Genomic DNA, 25,267 nt, shown 5'->3' on the forward strand with positions numbered 1-25,267 from the left:
ATTGTCTCTGCATTAGCAAGAGATATGAAAAATCAAAAGCAAGGCAGAGTAGCTCTTATTAAGACACTCTCTGGTCAGTGGCAAAACAGACATGCCCATGATGATTTAGCGTAATAACATAAATTGAGATTTGCATGATATTCAACTTGAGAGGAAAGGTGTACCTTTACTGAGATCATGGTAAACACAGCACTGTGGCAATGGGAGCAAAATGTGAAGATGGAGATTCTGTAGCCGTAAATAATTCAACCATTTCTATTGAACTCTAGGAAAACAATTTAGCCTAGAGAATTACAGAGATATCCAGAATAGGAGTTTCAACTTGGGAGGATATAACATGTTTTCAAGTATTTTAAAATAGCGATACGGGATGTTAGACAGGAAGAAAGGCAAGAAAGGGGTATCTGCAGGCAACACCTCAGCACATCATTTGGGACACACGCATATTTCTCTCCGCTACTCTGTTACACCTGGCCTGATCCTGATCGGTGGCATATGAGATTCTGCTCATGTAGCAATAGATGCCTCCTATGTCAGAGACTCCCTCAGAGATATATGAATCCTGGTAAGCTGACAAGTTAATATCTTCTGACACAAATAGCTTTGTGAACGGTCAGTGGGCTCATGACAAGTATCTTGGTTAATGGCTGGAAATGTCATGTTGAAGGAGACAACAGTCATTTTCTTTATTCAGACAAGTGGAAAGTCCTCCTTCGCTGAGGATGAGGAAAGACATCTGGCTTTAGAACCTATAGGGGAGCAGCCCAAAGCCAGAAGACAAAAAGAAACATGATCTACTTGAAGACATGATATGGGAATGAAAGGAGGAGTTGGGGAGATGGCTTTGTGGTTAAGAGCACTAACTGTTCTTACGGAGGATGTGGGTTCAATTCCCAGCAGCCACATAGTGGCTCACCGTTATCTATAACTTCAGTTCCAGGGGACCAGACACCTTCACACAGACTTATGTGTAAGCAAGATATTAATGCACATAAAATAAAAAATAAAGGAAAGAAAAAAACCAAATGGGATGAATAGCTATGCTGAGGTATGTCCAAGACTCCCATGGCCCCTTCCCTTATGCCATTGCCTGAAGACTCTGTTAAGTTGTTCTGTGAATTTTCTCAGAAAGCCTAACCTCTCTTTTACTTCATAGTGAAGCCTCCAGCTATGTCATAGTCGATGGACCCCAGGGCTGAGCTTGACATTTGACATTTTCCCAGCTTCGCCAGTAATGGTCTCAAAACATGTCTACAATGGCAAATTTTAGCTGTCAATGTCACACAAGTCTAGTGTAACCTGGAAAGAGTGTTAGTGGGACATTGTTTAGATCAGGTTGGCCTGTGGGTGGTGACTTGTCTTGTTTACATTAAGAGAAGTGGGAAAACTTGCCCACTATGTGCAGCTCTATTCTCTGGGTTTGCATCCTGGAGTATATAAATGTAGAGAGGAAGAAGTGCACAAATGTGTATGTATTCTACTCTCTCTCTGCTCTTGACTGGGGATGTGATAGGAGGAGTTAGTTTAAGTTCTTTGCTGCCTTGATTCCCTTGCTATCGTGCAATGTTACCTGGAATTGTGAGCTAAAGCTCTCACCTTATCCTCTAAGGTTTCTCTCTCTCTCTCTCTCTCTCTCTCTCTCTCTCTCTCTCTCTCCCTCTCCCTCTCCCTCTCCCTCTCCCTCTCCCTCTCCCTCTCCCTCTCCCTCTCCCTCTCCCTCTCCCTCTCTCTCTCTCTGTCTCTCTCTCCGTTTCTCTGTGTGTGCATGTGTATGCATGTGACTGCATGTGTGTGCATATGTGAATGTGTGTATATTTGTGTATTTTACCAGAGCAACAGAAAGTAAACTAAAATGTCTTTTCAATCACCAAAATTGGAGGTCATTGGCTTCATGACCAGAATGCTGTAGTCATGGAATTCCCACATGCTGCTGCCAAGACACAGCTGATTGTGAAAGTACAGTCAAGAGAGACACTTGAGATATACAAACCTAAAATAGTTTTTTTGTGAGGCCCGTGAAGATTTCACGTATGTCGTAAAATATATTTCAAATATAAATTACTCAGTTTCTACTCATTTGAAGCTTTAAGTCTTGAAATGAAAAAAATCTCCCTTGGAAAATGTACTGAGGATGGCTACAAACTTAAAATTCACGCCTTTATCTTAACTGAAAACCTTTTGAAAGAAAAAAAAATATGAAACACAGAACATCACCTATTATCACAGATTCTTGGGGATTCACAACTTAGACATCTAGAAAAGCTGTATTATCTAGAATATTTAATTTAAATTTGCTTTTTTATTAAGCAAGACTGGCAAGTAGAAAACTACTGCAATCAAATATTTTCACTGTAGTATTTGAAAATAACGAAGAATGATAAATATTTTTTTTTCACGAAGGAAGGGGATCAGTTAAATGGCCCGAAGAAAAATTATCAGATTTGTTTTATGTAAGTCATGCATGATATCAATAGTCCCAAATATAGACATAAATGAAAATGACTGACACAATTCCTTGTGTCAATCTAAGCTGAGAAATGCAACAAAATGAGTGTTTTGGGCTTCCAATCTTTCCATAGGGCTTTGCGCCATACTTAGGATGAAATCTTTAGTGAAGAGGAAGGTAGAAAAAATGCAAACAGATCACCATGTCAAAACTTATGTTTCTCTGAGATAATCGTTCTCAAAGAATAACCTAGCTAACATATATACACAGCAAACCATAGGGCATGTGCAGCTCAGCAGCAGCAGCAGGAACCACTGAATGTTAACGCAGCTCTCGGGTACTTCCTACAAAGTGTTATAATGGGGGAAGAGCAGGAGGGCTCCCAGTTGTTCAGATTACAGAGCAAGGTCGGCTGCAGTAGTTTGGTCTTGGGTGAGAGAGCAGCAGCACTTAGCCAAGAGAAGAGCCAATTGGCAGACAGGGAGAGGAGGCAAGGAGCTTTCTGTGAACTCATTCACTCTTGTGGTCTTTAGTCCTGGTGTAACATGAAGGAGTGGTCCACTTCCCCATTAACTCTACAGGTAGTCTGGGGAAGTGGGGCACATACACATTGGCTGTGTCCACACAGAGCAGGTGTTCTAGTGAGTTAAACAAAACAAAGCCAAACAAATTCTAGGTCTAGGATCTTGTTTAGCACTTCCTTCTCAGAGACCAAAGCACCAGATAAGACATTTGAAGGCGTAGTCACATAGGGAGCTGAGGCAGACCTTATCTCTATTTTACCCCAACTATTGTGTAGCTTGCAACACTGGGATGCTTATTCAACCTGTGACCCTCATTTTTTTTCTCACATATTAAATATGGAACTGGGAACTTCTGTAAGCATTGCCTGAGACTGTTGCTGTGGAGTTACTCTGAAGTAGTTGATGTGTAACGATTGGTTTTTATTCTACTAGTGCTTGGTGTCTGGTTAGATATCAGCAGGATTAGAAACACAGGGCTAGAGCCCTTGATCGTAACCAGCAGCTGGTGAACTAGAAGGCCTGGAACTTATGGGCTCATATTACTGGTCTGAGGAATGGGATCTACGTCAAATCTCTGGCCCTGCATGGAGATATCACATTCTGAACTGCCCAGACGAGAGAACAGCATGACTCCACACAGTACATAAGGGTGGGGGTCTGTGGCAAATAATGAGCTTGCATTAGACATATTGAAAACAAGAAAAGGACAGGTGGAGAGAGTGGGGGAAGATGGCAAGTGATCACTCCTCTGATACAATCAGCAATGCATGCTCGCTTTGCTGATGGGCTGGGGGCCTGCTCACAGAATGGCTAATCTCAGTTACAGATGACCTCACTGTCAATTCAGTTTCTTCTGTATGTCTCATAAAAGGTACTAAACTAAGAAGTGAAAAGACTTCCTCTTTGTGAACCCCCTCCTTCTGGGAATTCTTTTTCATTTTTTCTTTTATAAATCTGTTAGTTCTGTCCAGTGCTGTGAGACACTGGACTTGAAGTCCACTGGCTCTCAGGAGGCCATTCTGTTGACTTCCAGACACATGACGTCTTAACTAACCAAGTTAAGCTCCAAACAGCATAGCAAGGACCTTGCCACTCTCAAAGAATCCACATCATTGGGTCTCTAGTACATAACTCTATACATTTCATTCAAGGAACCCTAAATCTTATGATTACTGAAAAGCAAGAAACTTTCTGAGAAAGAGCAAGAGAGTGCCTCCTTCTATAAAGGTCAAACTGTACCAGAATTGTTAGAATGCATTCTGACAACCTGTGCAATCTATACTTGGCCACCCACCCATCCTCAATAGGCCAACTAAAGACAACGGTAGTAGGAAATGAGAGAATGGAGATTCCCTCAGTCTGGCCACTTTGGAAAACAAAACAAGGAGGTCTAGTGAATCCCTCTCTCAAGTCCATCCATCGTTCTATTCTGTGAAATTTAAGTTGAGCTAGATGGTAAGAATTAAACATAGCTTGAAATAGACCATAAGAATTAAACATAGCTAAGTAGTCCTTATCACATGTGGTATTAGCCCATCCTTGTCCAGATTCCAGTGTCTCTTACAAATTGGTCTCAGCCATTTCCTCTCTCCACTTAGTCTTCTATGGAAATTGCAATAACTTAGAGCCCACATTCCTAATAGTCTAGCAACTCAGAGGAAGAGCACCAATGTCTCACTAGAATATCTTTACTCCTGGCAGGAGGCAGATGCTTACATAAGCAAACAGGCCTGCCAAACACTCCAAGGGAAGAAACGCTCCTTCAAGAAAATCTGTATTCTGCATGCTTTAGAAAGCATATAAAGTCTTCCTAAAATGTGTATTCACATCATTGGGTTCTTTTGGTCATGGTCCACTCTCACCCTTGAAAAAGCCCTAGTATCTGGATAAAACAACAACAGCAGCAGCAACAAGAACAATAACAGCAACCTGTCTTTCTTCTCTATAATCTACAGTAAATTCTGTGTTTCATCTGAATTCTTATGACAGAGATCAGAAAGATCGGGTTTCCCTGGGGAGTATAGCATAGGATTTTAGTAACAATAGGTCCATCTGGACAGCCATGATGGCGCTCATGCACTTGCCATTGCTTGCTTGGTTATATACAAATGAAGATCTGGGTGTAAACCTGTATTCTAAGCACCTTCACAGACCTAAAATTTAACTTGACTAAGGATAAGCTCATAACAATAAATAATAAGATATGTTTCTTCTTGAGGTTTTGGGCTTTGTTAGAGATTCCTGCAGCTTGGAAATGTAACCTTGAAGAGGGGTGATGCTTTAAGATTTTAGAGATGAAGTGGCTTGAAGCCTTGTCTCCGAGTTTGAACATTATCACTCATCAGATCAAAAGTGTGCCATTGTTCATGCCTCTCTGTGGTATACCATGCCTTTCTTGCTTTGCTTTAAGACGTTGTCACTTCAACAGCACTAAATCATCAACTAGGCAGTGTGTAATTTATCCCATTAAATGGGATCTTGCTGGTTGATCATAAAAGCATCTTTGACATCTCGTCCATGCATTTGTTTTTACCAGTGATTTACTGTATCGTATTGCCTGCTCTCCTGTCAGTTTTGACTCTCTGGTTGCATCCCTCAGCAGCACACTGCAGCTAATCTTCTCTCAAGGAAACTGCTCTAAGCATCCCTCTCATGAGGATGTAACAGGACTCATCAGAGTCGACTCTACAGGCTCCATGGACCTCACAGCGATGGAAAATGAAGCAGGAAGGGAGAAAACCATCATCTCACACAGATTGCCAGGTCCAGAGGCAGCCTCATTTCTACCAAGGAACGGAAGGAAGCAGGAAGCAGGGCTTGCTTCATTTCCTCAAAGCCATGTTGTGCTGACTACCTTCAAAAGCTCCATGGCCTTCAGGGCATCATGGTTTCTGATACTCCCAGGTGAAGCCTGACACCAGTTGCTACACTGACTGCTCCATCAGATCTTCATAGCCTCTAGATGTTCCCAGGTATATAAGGACTCTCTGATCTCATCCATCAGCAGCACAGCACAGCTAATCTCTTAAGGAAACTGCTCTAAGCATTTCTCTCATGAGGACACACCACAGGACTCATCAGTCAGCTACCCTACCACCTTCTCTTGTTCAAAGAAATTAGGAAACATAAATTGGTACCAAAAATGCACCAGTTTTATTTGTAGTTTGGCTAATGGAGAGGTAGTGGCCACCATACAATTTATAAAAAGTCGAGACAAAGACTAGAATGTATACAACGTTACTCGAGAGTCAGGCTGATGAGTGGTTTCCTCGGTGGAAGGGTCCTTGGGCTCTAGGTTATGCCCCTGTTCCAGTTTGGAGACAATTTTTCACTCAAGTTTGGTTGGAGGAAACAGGAATCTAAAAGGTTTCACATTAAGAAAGAGACAAGAATCCTCAGCCATTCTTGGTCTGTCAAGGTTCTTTGTCTTTCCCTCTACTCCTTTGATGAGTTTAAAGCTGTAGCCCTTTGTATCTTTTCTCTAGAGGTCACCTCAAGCTCAAGACTTTGGCATTCTTAATGCCAGGGTCACAAAACCACTGGCAATATTAGGGCTTGAACACATAAGTGTGGCCTGGTATTAGGTCGGGCACCAAGACCTGTAGGTTACATAGCAGAGAAACCAATGGCAGCAAAAATACTGTAAACCGGACTGAGGGCTTCACGTAAAAGGCACATGCAACAAACAAATGTGAAAGAGAGTAGGTCTAAATAAATAAACCAGAGTCCCAAATGCCCATTGAGTACCCAACCTCACTCCTTAGCTCTCTGGTCTAGCTCATAACCCAGAAATGCTTTCTTAAGATGTTGCTGTCACTATTCCTATGTACATGTCCCTTATCCCGGAAAAATAGAAATCTGAAACCCTCATCTGTGTCCTCTGAGTGCACATGGATCTATATAACACAATAACCAAGTTGTTCACTTGGCATTGGTGTGGTGAGTTCCAAGTTCATACTTTTATCCAAAAGGAAGCCTTGTAAACAACTTGGTTCATATTGCGGCTAATATTTTATGAACTGCAATGATCTTACTGGACATACAAAGCTGGCTATTTCATAGAAACAGGATTTTGTAATAATGAAAACTAGATTTTAAACATTCTTTTACCAGCATGTCTTATTATGCAGCAAATTAATATGGTGTTGGGTTGGATTGTGACAGAATACCTGATTTTAAAAAATTGCTATGTAGACTTAGTTTTCATCTAAAAATGTGTAAAACAAGTTCATTAGACCTCTCCCATGATGGCAGAAACCATGTACCTACTCTAGCAAAACTGTTGCACATGATGCCAGAGATCATAGACTCCCATTCCAAGTTTAAACTTGGAAACTCAGCAGCCCCTCATGAATTAGCACAGAGGGTCTCGGTGACTGAACTTCTCACAGTGCCTAGCTGAGCCAAGACAGCTATGCTGAGTGAACACCAAGCACACTAGCCCTGATCCAAATGCTCGCTCACCAGAGTAGTGCAAGAATATCATGCACACGTACAGGAACCAGATTGTCGTTACACTGAAAACCAAATAGACAGGATCAGAGAAGAAATTAAGTGTGTGTGTGTGTGTGTGTGTGTGTGTGTGTGTGTGTGTGTGTGTGTGTAAAATCATGGTAAAACACTAAAAGTACAAAATGAGGAAACGGTCTTGAGAGTTACGAGAGAAAACACCCAGTCATCTTTAAAGGCGGGGCGTTCAGACACACAGCTGACTTGTCAACAGAAACACCCAAGACAAGAAAAGTTTGAAATCATGTATGTCAAGATTTGAGCAACCACAGCTGCCACCCCAAACTACTATATACTGCAAACCTGCCATGCTTGGGGGAGATAGGAAAATGTTCCATGAGGAAAACAGATGAAAGGAATTTATGACCAGAAACTGGACTTACAGGGGATACTGAAGGAACCCTCCGGCTAATATAAATGAAAAGCACATTGAAGAGAATACTGGGAAAAAAAATCCAAGACTCCAGAGTAGGTTAAACAAACTGGGATTAGGAAAAGACAAAACACAGCCAAAAGATAAAATAATAAATATTCAACCTTCAGTTTTCAATAATAACAATGAATATTAATGGTCTCAATTCTCTAATCAAAAGACAGACAAAAAAATTATATTATAAATCAGAATCCATGTATTTGCTCTATCTGAGAAACAAACTTTGCATTCAAAGACAGACACTACCATGGGATAAAAGAATGGAAGAAAGAATTCTAAACAAATGAAATCACCAGCCTGGTATCTGACAAAGAGACTTAAAATGATGCCAATCTGAAGAGACTAAGAAGGTCATGCTATTCTAATCAAGGAATTAGTCTAATAAGAAGACATTATAAATGTAAAAAAAACTCAGCCAATACAGATATACCCACTTTCATAAAATGCATGGTTAGATGTGAAAACACAGATTAACCCCAATAGAATATTGCTGTATTATCCATTCTCACAAATTCATAGGTCACTCTGGCAAAAAATAAAAATAAAATAAAAACCAGAAAAACATGTTAATTAAAAGACTTCATAGAGCCAATGGATTTAAGAGACATCTACAGAACATTCCACCCTAAAACTTCAGAATATACTTTATTTTTTCCAACAGCTACTGAAACTTTCTCTAAAATAGTTTGTTTGTTGGGACAGACAGTCTTCACAGATATAGTTATAGGTGACCAGAATTGAAAAAAGAATAAAACAAGACAACAACAGCAAAAAACAACAACAAACAAACAAAAACCAAAAACAAAAACAAAGCAAAACCCAGAAATCAGCAGCAAGAGAAAATACAAACATATGCAACTTAAGAAGATTAAAAAACAAACAAACAAACAAACAAACAAACAAAACACAACACAGTGATTAATGGGGTCATTGAAGTAACCAAGAAAGAAATTTTCAAATGCTATTATTCAATGACAATAAATGTATAAAATATGAAAACCTAAGGGATACAATAAAAGCAGTTCTAAGAGTATATTTTGTTGTTTTAACTACCTACAGTAGGGAATCAGAGAAATTTCAAATAAACAAACAAAAACAAAACAAGCAAACAAAACACAACAATATACATCAGAGCCTTGGGAAAAGAAGAATAAGCCAAACCCCAAACCCTCATATGAAAAGGAATAGATAAGAATAGGGCATAGGTGAATAAATTGGAAATTATCAAGAATCAAACAGTCAATTCTTTGATAGACTAAATGAGATCAAAACAGTAATAAAAAATGAATAAAACACCTATACCAAATAGGTCAAGGCACAGAAAAGATCACTGCTGAATTCCACTAGTCCCTCAACAAACTTTAGTGCTTCTCAAACTATTTTGTAAAATCAGAGAGAGAGAGACAGAGACAGACAGAGACAGAGACAGAGAGAAATCAGCCCAGACCCTCTGCATACAATCAGTGTTCCACAGATTCCAAAAGAGACAAAGACACAATGACAGAGAATTGCTGACCACTTTCCCTGATGGACATAGCTGCTAAAATCCCCAACAAAATACTTGTAGTTCAGATACAGGCACACGTCATAAAGAACAGCCTTGTGATCAACTTGACTTCATTCTAAAGATGTATAGATGGTCCAGGATATAAAAATTAATAAACATAATTCAAGTATAAATCAAGTCAATGAAAGAAATCACACAATTATCTCAACAGATGCGGAAAAGGCTTTAAACGAACTCCATCATTCTTTTATGCATTCGTAACCTACTGAAGCAACGAGGTGACTAAGAACACTTCTCATAAGAAAAAGAGTATATGTAACTAACCTATTGCCAACATTTCACTAAATGGAGAAAAAAATCCTAAAGCAATTCCACAAAATCGGGTACGGGAATCAACATTAGCACTCATTCAATCTAGTGCTGGATGTCTTACCTAGAACATTAAGACCAGAGACATAAACAGAAACATTTAAAGGTAAGGAAGTAGTCTTTATTGGTGGGTGACACGATTATGAACACGAGACTAGAGATTTCACTAGGATTCCATTGTAGCTAATAGACATTTATGACAAAGCAACAATCTCCACAGTTAGCATTTAAAAAATCAGTCATTGCCTATAAGCCAACAACAAATATACAGAGGAAGGAATCATTCCTAATGTTGTCACGTGAGGCATCTGACCCATATCTGGACAGTCATTTCAGTGCTATGACAATGCCATCTTGCTCTTGTGTTCTGTTCTGGAGTGACATTTTCCAAATAAATTAATTAAAACAAGTCATCACACCGTTAGTAAGCGCTTAATGACTAACAGTCATTTGCACAGAGTTTACATAGACGTCCATGTCAAGCCAGGCTGTTTCTATCAAGGTCAATGATTCTCACTTGCACTGAGGGAGAAACAGATCTATTAAGAAGTTGTGTCTGTATTTAAAAATAAATAAAAGGACATTTTTAGGGATATAGACACACAGAAAATCAAGTGTTTCTTATCATCAGCACAATTAGTGAAAAGTTATTAGGAAAGGGAAATTAACCTAAAATGTCATGTGTATTCCTTACCCTAGTGCTTCTGCTCCGGCCTGGGGGGGGGGGGGACATTGTTATATGGTCTACTTCTAGGTTATGATGAGGAAGGCATAGTACATGTAAACATGGGCTAGTCTAGGTGAGAAACACCGTCACCTACTACTGGGACCCTTTTTAAAGTCCAGGAATCAATATGAAAGTCTCCCTGCATCGCTGGGGCCTCTTCATCCTTCTAAGATGCCAGCTACCCAGTCTTTGAATTGGGTTTAAATTCCAGTGTCAGAGACCTACTGGAAGGATAAGCAAAATTAAAATCAGTAAATGAGTAAGCAACAAGTTCTGGAAATGAAATTAGTTTTGGATTTTAAAAAATTCTAATCCTTTAGAAAGGGGATATTACAGATTTAAATGCTAAGCTCAGTAATCAGTTTTACGTAAATCTTACACTTCTCCAGGCAACTACTGAATTACATCTTTAATGAAGCACATTGTGAATGTTCTTTAGATTTTTGGTGACTCCTTTAAACTCGATCTTTAAGGATTATGACTTTGGTTTGACCTTTTCAATGCAGTACCATCACTGAAATTTGAACAGCTTCTTGTAGCCAGATATTTTTAGCAAAAACCTAAGGAAAGCTTTTCTTTTCTAAAAGTAACTGTAGGTTACTTTTGGCCAGAATAGAAGCTAGTGTGATCCAGCTAGAGGTAGAGCTACAACAGGGTCCAATGGTAAGAGCCTACCTCCGAAGCATCCTCCCACCACAGTCTGGAAAGCATATGGAGAGAGGAAAACAACGCTCAAACATTGCAGTAAATGGAACAACAGAGTGTGAAATTACCAGGTCAAGAGTGACCGAGGGAGACATCTGCAGCCTTTGCGACAATACGGGTATTAACTGGATGCTGACAAGCCTTCTCATACAGAGCAGATCATGGCTCATGTTTCATGCAAATGGATAGGAGATTAATAACTCTCTTATCTTTAAAAACACATAATGGGTATAGAGAAACTTAAACTATACATATCCACTTGTAATATATACAGGAGACATCTTTTTTTTCCTACAAGAAAATAAAACCCATAAGTCATAATGGCTTTGCTAGATTCACCCTCACTCACTGCACATTCAGGAATACACCATTTTTGAGTGCTAGTATAAGCACAAAGCATTGATTTTGCCCTGCATTTTAGGAATGTGTGCATGTGTGAAAAAAAACACAGAACAATGTATCTCAAACTATCACCCTGCCCCATGGAACTTATGAAGTATCCACCTCGTACATTTATTTTGTTTGAAAGCTTAAAAATTTGAGATGCTAAAGAAAAACGGAGACAGCAAAATTAGCAAATCAAACAATCTGACTTCTTTATTATGGAAAATCCAAAATTTTTCTGATTCAATCAGAAAAGGACACGCTAGTTTGTCCAGCAGGACTTAACACTTGTGTCTATTTTATGATCTCTTCTTTCTAGTCAACAACAACCAAAAAAACATACTTCATTTCCTTTAAAAAATCACGAGAATCTTGTGCTACCTTTGACATAGAATTGTTGGGGAAAAAAAAACCCAACCAAAGATGACTATTAAATGACATGCACAGCCTGCTTAGTTTCAGCGGGAACTTGGAATGGGTAGCAGGAGAAAAACGGATAAACTTTACTGTCTGGATATAAGCAACTCTATGGAGTCCGTTGATGAACAGGAATGCTAAATATGCTAAACTAATGAGGGAATGCACACACATAGGACACATCTGAGAAAGGAAACACACAGTGCAACTTGTTAGTAATCTACATAGTATCTCATAACAAGTGACATAGTCTACCTGCATTATTTAGAGAGAGCCTGCATCATAAGAGTCATGTTGATTGCTGTCAAATACATGTCCACTCATTGAGTAAGAGTTTGGATTCTAATATTTCAGATGAAGCCTAATCTCATAGTCTTCCCATCTAACTCTCTACAAAGATAGATACAGACTGTGTTTGATATAGATCAAGAGAAATGATCTTCCTTAAGCAGTCATCCACATACTCCTCATAATTAGGATTCAGTGTATTTCAAAGGACAGTATAGAAATGACTTATTAATTAGTCAGATCCCTGAGAAACACCCAAGAATAATTAAGAGTTTCTTGGGAATAGAGCAAATATCAGCATTTTAATCAGTTGTCCAGGGAATATTTAGGCATCTCAGAGCTGCAAATTACTGTCGTTGTCAAGTAAAATTTGAAGTTTCTATTACAGAGAAAAATCTATGGCTAGGTCACTGTGTCTATATGTGTTTTGAGGTCATCCCTTAAGCAAATGTGCTCTAAAATTCAAAGCTAGTCATATAGCATGTATGATAATATAATACATATAACATATTATCTATTATGTAATACTCCATTTCTTAGAATTAGTCTGTGCGGTGCTTCAGGTGGTCTCCATTTTCTGTGAAAAGTGGACATTCCCAGTATCTACATCTAATTGACTCTTCCATATTGAGATGAAAACTGTACTTTGAGCCAAAAATGATGGCACACAGGTTTAATCCTAGCCTCTGGGAGGCAGAGACAGATGGATTTCTTTGAGTGCAAGACCAACGTGCTCTACAAAGTGAGTTCCAGGATAATCAAGACTACATAGAGAGATGCTGTCTGAATGGGAGAGAGATTGACAGACAGACAGAGACAGAGAGACAGAGGCAGATACAGAGAGACAGAGAGATAGAGAGACAGACTGGGGGAGGAAGGGAGGGAGGGGAGGAGGGAGGGAGGGAGGGGGAGGGAGGGAGGGAGGAAGGAGGAAGGGAGGGAGAGGAAAGAGGCCTAGGAAGGAAGAAGGAAGAAAAGGACATTTATTTTGCTATACTGCTTTGACTAATACCTGAGAAATTCTGTTATATGGGAGTCTCTTGCTAGACTATAATGACCTGACTAAATGTGCTTTTAAATCCATTTTTGCCTAGGTATACCTCAAACCAATCTGGCATAGCTGGGTTACTACAAAGACCCCCTGTGCTGTGATGCCAGCCCAGTGAATCAAATCTAATAACCCAAAGTGGGATTTAATAAGCCTCGACAGCAGGAACAGCCCATGCCAGCAAGGCAGAAGGATCCAACTCCTTTCCCCTTTGCTCTCGCAGATGCACACACACGAGGACAATGTGAAGAATGACTGCCAGACGAAGCGCTCCCTCAACACTGAGACACTAATGACTTCCTGAGGTATGCTAGTCCCTCTGTATAGCTTGAGTCCTCAGTGGAGACAGCCATGTCTAGGAAAAGCCTCCGTCTCTGATGCCATGCCTCCCCTGAGACACTATTCTCAGCCTTTCTCTTTTCAGTCTCTGCACAGGCTTTGGTTGTCAGCCATTGTCCTGTGCCTGTCTCTGTGTCCTGAAGGTGAAACTGCAGCCACTGAATACTCATTTAAAGGTGTGTGCTGCTCCTGCTTCTTAGCGTCTTCTTACAGTGCCCCACGTTGCGTGAGTAACACAATGATCCTATAGCTCGTGGCAGCTCTGGCTCAGGCCGAGAGACATGGCACAGACAAGACTTAACCCTCCTGAGAACGTGGAACGTCCTCCGACAACGGTGTTTTGAACAAAAGGAAAGAATCACTGACTCCCTGTTAGCTGTTGTAGCTGTATGCGAAATGACAGGCGAGCGTAAGAAAATTCTATTTTTAATGGAATTTAACTTTGAAAATTTTAGAAGCATTTGGGGTTTAATAATAAGGTTTTTTTTGAAATTATAATTATACCATTTCTCCATTTCCACTTTCTCTCTCCAAGCCCTCCCAAGCACCACCCTCCAAATTCATGGCTTCTTTCCCTTTAATGGCTACACACACACACACACACACACACACACACACACACAGACACATAAATTCTAAATACAGACATAAAACCTGTTCAGTTATACTAAGTTGTAGATATCGGCCCTAAAATGCATAGGTAGTCAAGGAACCTAAAGTAGAAAAGAACTGTCAGACAAGAAAGAACCCAAGAATCTCACAACTTGGTCTCACATAAGAAATAAGGTACAAAAGCCAACGGCTTTTCACATAAGTGGATTTCTCTTTGTGTGTGTGTGTGTGTGTATCCAATCTCAGGGCTGACCACTTTGTGTTGAATAAGCAAGTAGCAGGCTCTTCTATGGGAAGGTTATTTGCCCACTCTCAGTTTCCCTCCTCTGTCTACAGTTAACTCTTCAGTCTTGAAGCTCAATTGCTTTTCCATTCCCATGTTAGGAGGTTCCCCGGTGACATCCCTGCTCAGGGCTTGTCAAGGCAGCCTTGTTGATTAGGCTTCGTGGGTGGTAGCTATAGCCTCTCTGACATTTCTAGGAGATGGGATCTGAGCGCAAACTCCCTGTCCCTTTGTCTCTTATAATCATCCGGCCCCTTTTCCCACAGTGATCCCTGAGCCTTGAGCATGGGAGTAGTGTTGTAGGTGTATCAGTTGGTACTGGGTACCTCACCAGCTCCTTCCTGTTCTCTGTGTTTTGATCAGTTGTGGTTTTCTGTACTGGTCCCTGTCTACTGCAAAGAGAAATCTCTTGATGAGGGGTGAGAACTTTACTCATCTGCAGGTACAGGACAGATATGTAGAACATAGTTAGGAATTATGCTGGTTTAGTGAAGTGTCAGTTGTAGGTTCTCCTATCCATGTCTTTTCTAGTTTCTAGTAATGAGCTAGGTTTCCAGGACTAGGCATGGTTCTCTATTGCTCAGTAGGTCTTATGTCCACTTAGAGAGTTGCTGTTTTCTGCCAAGGCATGTGTATTTCTATTGTACCCTTAGGGTTATGGTACCATACCTGGAGTTATTATGGTTCATAGCTGAGAAGGTCTTTTGGGTAAATGAGCATTTCTTGCTGAACCACCTAAGATAATACCAGTGAGCATGCAGACAGTTAGTGCCTAATGTTTCAAGATCTGCACTTCTAAAATTTTCCTTAAATAATGTGTAATAAATTATTACATGAAGGTAGGCAGGTGGAAAGTTTTAACTATTCATTTATTCCTCCTGTGGTTTTTTTTTTTTTTTGAAAAAGAAAGAAAAACACACATATTGAGGGCTAGCGAGATGGCTCCGTCTGAGAAGTGCACAGGCACTCACATACAAATGTAAATAGATGCAAAACGAAGCTACTTATAAAAAGCTGCAAAGGGATTTGACAAAAGTATCCTAGTTTAAGAATTTCAGGTACCATTTAGTTAATACTGTGTGGTTTCTTAGATAATTAATATAGAAATTACTCCTTTTGTCTAAAATTTTATGGGTCACTGAGAAAGGCTCCTTTTCATCTCTAATATGATGTAGGCCACCACAGTGAGATAGCATCTTGAAAGCCAAGTAAAACTCCATTAAGAACATTAATTATATTACAACTTTTGAGGAGAGAAATATGGATATACTATACTTAATGCTGATGTGTGATGAGATGAAAGATTTTTAACCAGAGTCTGGGTGCTCTGCATTTTTTTGTTGTTTTTCTGTTTCTTTGATTGTTTGTTTTAGCTCACAAGGAAGGTCACTGGCATGCTCTGGACTCTCTTTCCCAGAAAAGAAGAAACTCTCTTCTCTGTAACTCCTCTGTCCACCCAGAGAAGGGCCCTCCAGAGATTAATTTATAGGAAAGATCACAGAAAGAAAACACTATATCAAGAGATGAGGGAAGTCATGCAGCTTTCCAATGATATCAAACTGGTGGAAGCTTTTCCCAAGCATCTCCATCCTCAGCACCTTCATCCCCAGCACCTTCATTACCAGCATCACCATCCCAGCATCTTCACACCCAGCACCTTCATCCCCATCATCACCATCCCTATCATCTTCATGTTGAGTTGCTTCATTTTTTTTAAACCAACAGCCCATAGGTAATAGTGAAACTCTGCTCTTAGTACAGAGCACCTACTTTAAGACAATGACACACTGAAAACTGTCCTCTGTGCATCTCCAATTTTCATATGAAAGAATTTATTCAGAAAGATTGAGTATAATTCTTTATTATTGTGGCAATGCACTGACACTATAATACCCACTTGTTTAACCACTTCACATCAGTGGCATAAATACATTTATACTGCAAGACCCCACAAAGAGATTTCTTCTCTTCCCAAACAAAAACTAGAATGCTTGCTGCTCTTCTACAGATTTTAATGTTTTCTCTTCTTCAGTGATTGAGCACTAAGCCATAAAAATGAACCTCGTTGTTTTCTAACACTGAGGTCTCATTCTCTACAACATACAACATACTTTTACTAATTTAACTCATTCGTTTGGGGATTTCTACTCAATACCTTTCCCTTTCAGAGTTTGTCTGAGAAACCCAAAATGGAAGTCAGATTTCTCTGTCGCATGCTCATTAATTCTTGTGACTCTTCATGGTAAGTGTTGCTCTTTATGGTTAAGCTTTCTCAATGTCTCACTTCAAGTCTTTGGTCCCCAGAAGGTCTGAAATTTCTAGCTGGAAGTGACATGAAAGAATAACTCCCTTTGGTTCTGTAGGATATTTGGTCTGGAGGGATGCAGGGATGGTTTGAAAAAAGAAATGCCCTTTGTTTGATTTGTCCTCTTTTATACTGGAGCCAATTAACTGCCTCCATAGCTCCTGATTATTTGTTCCTTTTAACCTATCCATAACAATTCCACCCTTATTTTCCTCTCCATTTCAAACTTTAAAACATAGTTGATGAAGACAGTAGTCTCCAATACAGGTCTTGCTACTTCCCTCTAATTCCTCCTCCATTATGAATGCATTCCATAGACAGGAAAATGTGAATTTCCTGACATCATGTTGAAAATTTAGGGTATAATCTAGATAGAAACCCTCAACGTCTTTCCATATATTGTTAACTGAATGTGTGCCAAGCCCCACAGAGCAAGCTACGTCTACAGCTCTGGGCACTCTGGCAAGGTGATGTTAGTGAACACAGCAGCATGAGCAAGGCCTTGGTCACTCCTTAGAGGCCCTCAGTGAAAATTTTCTTTTCTGATGTTGTTCTCTCTCATGCACCTTTCAAATTCTTTGACTTTTCTTTGTTTGTGGAGAGCTGCTCACCTTGTTAGACTCTGTTTTGTTTCTTCAAATAGAAAATGTATTTTCATAATCCAAGCTCTTCAGAAATATTGCCATCTTCACTATTAATTAGGCAGTTATATTTGGCAAATATCTTCCATCCAGGCTGGATGGAACCACCAAGTGCTCTTCCAAAGGGCCTGGGTTGAGGTTCTAGCACCCAAATGGCGACTGAGAATTACCTGTAACTACATTTCTAGGGGATCTAATTTCTTCTTCTGTTCTCCAGAAGACATACACATGATGAACAGATACACACGCAAGCAAGCATCCATATAAATACATGTTTACAATGGAAAAATTAGAAGTAAAAGTGCTTTCCCATCCCTTCTCCTGTTTTTCCCTTTCTCTCTCTCTCTCTTTTTTATTTTTTTAATTTTTGGTTTTTTTGAGACAGGGTTTCTCTGTATAGCCCTGGCTGTCCTGGAACTCACTTTGTAGACCAGGCTGGCCTCGAACTCAGAAGTCCACCTGCCTCTGCCTCCCAAGTGCTGGGATTAAAGATGTGCCCCACCACTGCCTGGCTCCCTTCTCCTATTTTAACAACACAAATATGAAAATAATAGCAGCTAGCAAAAAAGGGACAAGCACAAATCTATTTTGTTTATTAGGCTTTTGTTTATTAGTCACATTTCTTACCAGTGTTAATCTAATATAGAAAAATACATAAGGCAAAATTTACCATCATACCTGGACTTTTTCCTTTCTCTTTGTCCTGAGCTATGTTTCTGGCACTGGCTCTAAGTACCTAAGATAATGATTCTCAGGCAGAGATGGCTCAGTAGGAAGAGTGCTTATCAACCAAAAAAGATGAAAGCCTGAGTCTCGTTGATCCTATCACTCTTACAATGAATTAGAAAAAGAAAACAGTAGAATCTCTGGGGTCTTGTGAGATGACTAGTATCAGGTTGTGCAGTAGTGAGAAAAAAAAAAGATCTTGTCTCAAAAAAAAAAAAAATCAGAAAGTAAGGACCAACATGTGAGGTTGTTCTCTGACTTCTACACATATGCTATGCTATGCTATGCTATGCTATGCTATGCTATGCTATGCTATCCTATGCTATGCTATGCTATGCTATGCTATGCTATGCTATGCTATGCTATGCTATCCTATGCTATGCTATGCTATGCTATGCTATGCTATGCTATGCTATGCTAATGTGCATGTACACACACACACATACCTGATCATATGTCACCCATTAAATCCATTTTTTAGACATGGTTTCTCTGTGTAGCCTTGGCTATCCAGGAACTTACTCTATAATCCAGACTGACTTCCAACCTAGAGATCCGCCTGCCTCTGCACCCCAAATGCTGTGATGAAAGACAAGCACCACCCCAACCTGGAACAATTTTAACATACTACTTTCTGAAGTTTAACTTTAATAGATATACAGAGCTCTTTTTAAGTTTGCAAGTTATTTTTACATATTTCAATGGAAATTTTGTAACAAATTATTTAACTCGTGAAGGGTTAACAGGAGGAAACTGGCACCATCAAAATTGATTTCAAATCTTAAAAAGAGAAAAAGAATTTTCAAGCCATCACACAGGAAAATTAATCACAATGTAAGTAAGGACATTGCTCAGAAGACATGGTGTTCAGGGTCAAAAAGGCCTTCCAAAATACAAGAAACCAATGAAATAGAACGTGTCTCCCAATAATAGAACTTCACCTACAGAACAGGACAGATGGATTGTCACTGGCACAGCTCACAAAATGTTACTAAAATGGGAAGCTTTGGGGAGCTGATCATACTGAATTGAGGACTCTGGGATAATGACAGAGAAAAGCTCTCAGTGACACTCATATTTGACTAGAGATGGGGGCTCTAAGAGCATAACTATCATGTAAATCCCCTCTCAGAAATTCTACCAAACTGGAAAGATTAACTCAGATTCTAGGAGAGGTCATTGAAAGTTACTATACTTCAGGAAAATGTCACCAACTCTTTTCAAGATCCAATTATATTTCTCTAAACTCATTGATTGTTCATTAAATTGTTCACATTTCCTCTCATCTCCCCTATGAAGACATAAAACTATCTAGATTTTTCTGAGGCTATAGTATTTCTTTTCTCATGATGCCACTCATCTACATAAAACATGTAAATATATTTTCTTCCATTGTTTTGTCTTTTTTGTTTGTTTGTTTTTTGTTTTTGTTTTTTGTTTTTGTTTGTTTTGTTTTGTTTTTTTTGAGACAGGGTTTCTCTGTATAGCCCTGACTGTCCTGGAGCTCACTTTGTAGACCAGGCTGGCCTCGAACTCAGAAATCCACCTGCCTCTGCCTCCCGAGTGTTGGGATTAAAGGCACGCGCCACCACGCCCGGCCATTGTTTTATCTTAATGATAATCTAAGTAAAGAAACTAGAAGGCTAGAGGGAAGGCATATTCTCCTCCCGATCTCATGTTCATGAAAGGACAAGACTAGAAGATCAATGGACTCAATTCCCCAATAAACAAAACTGACTAACAGAATGGCTCCAAAAAATGTGATGCATCCTTCTGCTGAATCTAAGAAATACACCTCAACATCAAGGATAGACACTACCTCAGAGTAAAAAAGTGTTTGTAAAAGATTTTCTAAGCAAATGGACCTAAGAGGCAAGTTGGGTGTACTCATTCTAATATCTAACAAAATACACTTCAAATCAAAATTAATCAAAAACAGATAGGGACAGACACTTTATACTCATCCATGAAAAACCACCAAGATGTTTCTATTTTTAGCATCTGTGCTCCAAACCTAAGGGTGCTCACATTTGTAAAAGAAACATTGTTAAAGCTTAAATCACACATTGACCCTCACACATTGATAGTGGAAGACTTCAATACCCCATTCTTACCAAAAGGCAAGTCAACCATGTAAAAACTAGTCAGAGAAATGCCTAACAGACATTATAAACCAAACGGACGTAACATAGCTACAGAACATTTCAGCCAAACACGAAAGAATATAATTCTTCTCAGCATCTCTCAGAACTTTCTCCAAAAGTGACCACATATTTGGTTAACAAAGCACATCTCAACAGAAACAAGAAAATGGAAATAACTCTGCATCCTATCCCACTACCACCGATTAAAGATGTATCTCAACAATAGAAACAATAGAAACTGAACAACTCTCTACTAAATGAAAACTGGGTCAAGACAGAAATGGAAACAGAAGTAAAGATATAAAATACTTAGTAGGAAGACCTATTGCAATGAAAATTTCTAAATGGCAAATATATACTCCAATCTTACTTCATTTGTTAACAAAAATTCACACAAATTGAAAGTTCCAATATAAAAATTACACCACTTTAAAATAAAGCTAATAATTAAAGCAAATAGTCATGTAAAATCCCTCAACAGATGAAAATGAAACAGAATTTTTTTTCCTGTTATATAAAAGTCTGAAACTGGTTTTTGACAAAACTCTAAAAAAAACTCACAGTTAAAGTTGTAAACAACTATATAATCATGATAGGTACATGGGTGGGAGGTATGGATGGAGATTTGTATGGAAGAGTAAGAAAAAAACTGTAAATTAAACATACAAATTCGGGGGCTATGGGGATGTTTCAGTGGGTAAAGTGCTTTACACTGTAAATAAGATGACCTTGGTTTGAGTCCCACATATAGCTAGATGCTGAGTCCACTGGCATGTCTCAAGCACAAGCACATGGAGCAGGCATGTCCTTGAAACTTGACTTAGCTAAATCTGTATGCTCTGGGTTAAATGAAATCCTCTGTTTCAAAATGTAATCTAGAAAACTGAAGAAGGTACCTGGTATAAACATTTGGCCTCTACAATGCATATGCACATGTATACACCACACTTTTATGCACACATGCACACATAATAGCACATATACACTGCATATACCTCCACCACACGAATACATACATCATACACATATACAAAATACAAATTTAAATGTGCCCCTCTCTCCATATATATGTGTATATATATGTATATATGTATATGTATTGTATATATATATATATACACAAAAATTATATATGTACATAGACATATGTGCATACATAATTTTGTAGAATTAAAATTAGTGAAACTCAAGTGTTATTATTGACAGAGCTATTGAATTTTCCTGCATGACTAAAAAGTAGTAACTAATACAACAACTTGAGAAAATAATGTATAATATGCATCGAATGACTGAACATGAGCTCAGATATTTTGACACAATAATTCACCACAAAAAAATCTATTCTAGGGAATTAACTTGTTTTATTTACAGTATAATGAAACAAATTGACAAAATATTAGGAAGGCATTAAATTACAGATAAGAGTTATTTGCATTAAAATCAGAAAAATATTTTAGCATAATATATTAGTAAGACAGACTGCATATTATCTGAGCTCAAATTACAAAATATACAAAAGTTGAAAAAAAGAGAAAAAAGGTACATCAGGTGAGGGCATGCACACCTGTAATACCAGCACACAAAGGGTTAAATTAAAGCTGTAAGATTTGCAACTCCACTGCCAACATTGTCAATATAGTAAAAACCTGTCTCAAAAACCAATAAAATAAATAATAAGGTAAAACAGGAACACAAAAACAGAAAAAATATTGGCAATAAAACATAAAATAAAATTATATATATGTGTGTGCGTTTGCATGAAAATTGCAATACGTATAAATGAATTAAACTCATGTATATGTTAAAAGGCAAGGATTCTTTGAACATAGTTTGTAAAAAGAGCCCATTTTGAAAATCAGAAACTAGTATGTACTGCCTGAAAAATAATAGAACAGGATGGGATAGCACCACAATATAGTTATTTCTGTGTGGTGACACCACAGAAGCAATTTAGATTTGTTACAAAATCTATTTAGAAGAATCCATCTAAGACAAAGGACACATTATTTCATTTGTAAGAAAAATTTTAAGAAAATATTTAAGATGGGCTTACCATTGTTGTTATGTACAATTTAATAGTGGCTATTTGGCAACTATCACTGAATGCTTACAAGTTTACACTTTCATATATTTTTAAAAAGAATTTCTACAGATTTATTATAATGTAAGTTAAAAAATGACTTCAAAATGAAGACACTGAAAGGAAATCACAATAAACGCAGATGCAGAATTAATACATTATTTTTCTACTATTTTCATTAATTTACTTATTCACTTTACCTCCTGGTCTCAGCCCCCCTCCCTCCTCTCCTCCTCTAAGGAGAAAGGGAGCCCTCATGGGTACCACCCCACCCCAGGACATCAAGTTGCAGCAAGACTAAGTACATCCTTCCACACTGAGCACTGACCAGACAGTCTAGGTAGGGGAAGGGGATCCAGTGGTAGGCAGCAGAGTCAGAGACAGCCCTGCAAGACAAACTAGGCTTGGGAAGTTGACTCCACAAATGTGTTTTTACTAGGTCAGCCTTTGGTTCTCAGCACATACCTCATGTGACCCAGAACCACTTGTAACTCAAGTTTCTAGGGGCATCTGATGCCCTCTGACCTCCACAGGCACCTGCACATATGTAGAACACATAAACTCACACAAGGTACTCATCTACCTACACATAAGGGTAAATAAATGAACAAACCTCTTTAAAAGTCAGGGCCTGCCACCACCGTTCCTTACTACACTTGGAAGGTGTCTCTGCAGGCAATTTCATCTTCAAACTGTTTCCTAGCAACAGAGCTTTAGACACTGTAGCTTTCTCCATATCAGTCACTGACATCTGTGGACATGTCTAAGATCATCCTTTTGATGCTGTGAATAAAGTTTGAGTTTGTCTATCAGGCAGCTGCAGGGTAGGGACAGGAATACTGATTCCACAGACACTAGCATTTCCTTATTCTCTTGGAAATACTATGATGCTCATGTTTCAAAGTTTGGGGAGACAGGATCCCATTTTCCATCATAGCTGTACTATTTTAGCAATACTTTTAATTATAAAGGGTTTCAATTAAAAAGCACACTGGATACCAGCGAGAATATCATTTCTATTTTCTAGAGAAGTGAAATGACCACATCTCCAAGCAACACATTCCATGTTTTAAAAACCAGCCTTTCTCATTCCATTAACCTTGAGAGCAAATTAAAGTCACCTGGGGATCTTTGAAAAGATACATTCTGTGTGGACTGGGACTCAATTAACAGTTCAAGGGGGTACTGCGACATGTGACCCGATTGAAAAGCACTGTATGCTGTGCAATCCTACACTGAGGAATAAAGTGCACTTGTAGAACGGCTGAAAGGAAGATGCTATTCAACCATACTTTAAGTATACCAGCTTATGCAAATGTTCACAATAAATCAAATACACACTGAACTTCAAACACCAAAACCATAGAGAAGATTTAAAATGAGGTATGAAAACCAGTGTTAATTAAGGCTTTGTTGCTCTAAACTACTTTATTTATGCTAAAATAATATTTTGAATTTAGCATATGTTAAAATAAGACTTTGTATACATGAGTAATGTTTATGGTCAGTGTTGATGGGGACAGGAAACACTGAACAAGGACTTCAAGTTAGGGAGCTGGACAGTCAAAACCAAGCTCCTTGCCCTGGACCACAAGTTGGCTTGGCGAGAAGCCAGAAATGTTCTTGGCTCTCTCCATAGCGTGTCCCGGTTGGAGGTCAGGGAGACTAACATTATTTACGGGCACTGACTCTGTTTCTGGCTTCTTGCTGTTATTTTTCTCAAATAATTTGGCTTATTGTTTTCTTGAATGTTTATGGGCAGCGCTTACTGGAAGCTCTACATGATTGGATGCTAGATTGGCTCAGGAAGGTGTTCTTGAAACTGCAGTCCAGACACCAGGGTAGAGAGGCGCATGAGCACTTTATAGATGGGACACCTGTCACATCATACACATACGCATGTTTCAACCCAGAAAAGGCTTATTAACTCTAGACAAGGGCCCCTGGCAGCAAACCATTCTTGGGACCCCTTCTTCCTTCACATCTCTGCTTTGCTTACTTGCTTGTTTGTTTGTTTGTTTAAAGCTCTCTCCTGTAATAAAAACTTTCTGAAACTCATCCCTCCATTGTTCATGAAATTATTTTTTCAATTTCATGAAGGAAAGGACCAGAAATCTGCTGGCCTGGGTGGCTTTGATGGCTGTTGTCAACACAGCCTACTCCCCCAGTGCCACCTACTCCCAGGTTGGCTCTTTGGAGTGTAGTATCACATGGATTGATCAAGTCTTGCCTAGACAGGCAACTTCTTTTTGCAACAGATGGAGACCACTAGAGAAAACAACAACCAACCAAAATTCAAGTTTATGGATCCCAGTCCCAGAGGATACATCTAGGAAACACCATCATGTCTTAGGATCAGGGAACTATTGGCTGAATTCCTTCGCCTTAGAAGAAAACCAAAACCAAACCAAACCAAACCAAACCAAACCAAACCAAAACAAAACAAAACAAAACAAAACAAAACAAAACAAACCAAAACAAACCAAAACAAAAAACTGATGAAAAACAAAAGACAAAATCAAATAACCTGGGCTCATAAGGGGCTCACAGAGACTGAACCACCAACCAGGGAGCCTGCATGGGACCGACCTAGGCCCTCTGCATATGTTACACTTGTGTAGTTTGGTCTTCTTGTGAGACTCCTAACATCAGGAGCAGGGGCTCTGACTCTTTTGTCTGCTTTTGGGAACCTTTTCCCATACTGGGTTGTCTTGTTCAGGCTTAATGTGTGTGTGTGTGTGGGGGGGGGGCGGCAACTACTTTTACTGCAACTTGATAGT

The 25,267-nt window shown here is 39.0% G+C and overlaps 1 protein-coding gene across 5 annotated transcripts in view; it reads right to left on the reverse strand.

The window, feature by feature from the left end:
* Cntn1 (contactin 1) overlaps positions 1–25,267 on the reverse strand; it is a 291,216-nt gene that overhangs the window by 128,055 nt on the left and 137,894 nt on the right. For 2 of the 5 annotated variants that reach the window (XM_029469977.2, XM_029469976.2), the window contains exon 2: positions 11,191–11,215. The exons of the other annotated variants lie outside the window; for them this stretch is intronic. The gene's annotated coding sequence lies outside the window, so the exon portion shown is untranslated. The remainder of the gene's footprint in view (positions 1–11,190; positions 11,216–25,267) is intronic. 5 annotated transcript variants of the gene reach the window in all.

Source organism: Mus caroli, unplaced genomic scaffold (genome assembly GCF_978045245.1).
Source record: "Mus caroli unplaced genomic scaffold, Mus_caroli_1 scaffold_16, whole genome shotgun sequence".
Taxonomy (NCBI): domain Eukaryota; kingdom Metazoa; phylum Chordata; class Mammalia; order Rodentia; family Muridae; genus Mus; species Mus caroli.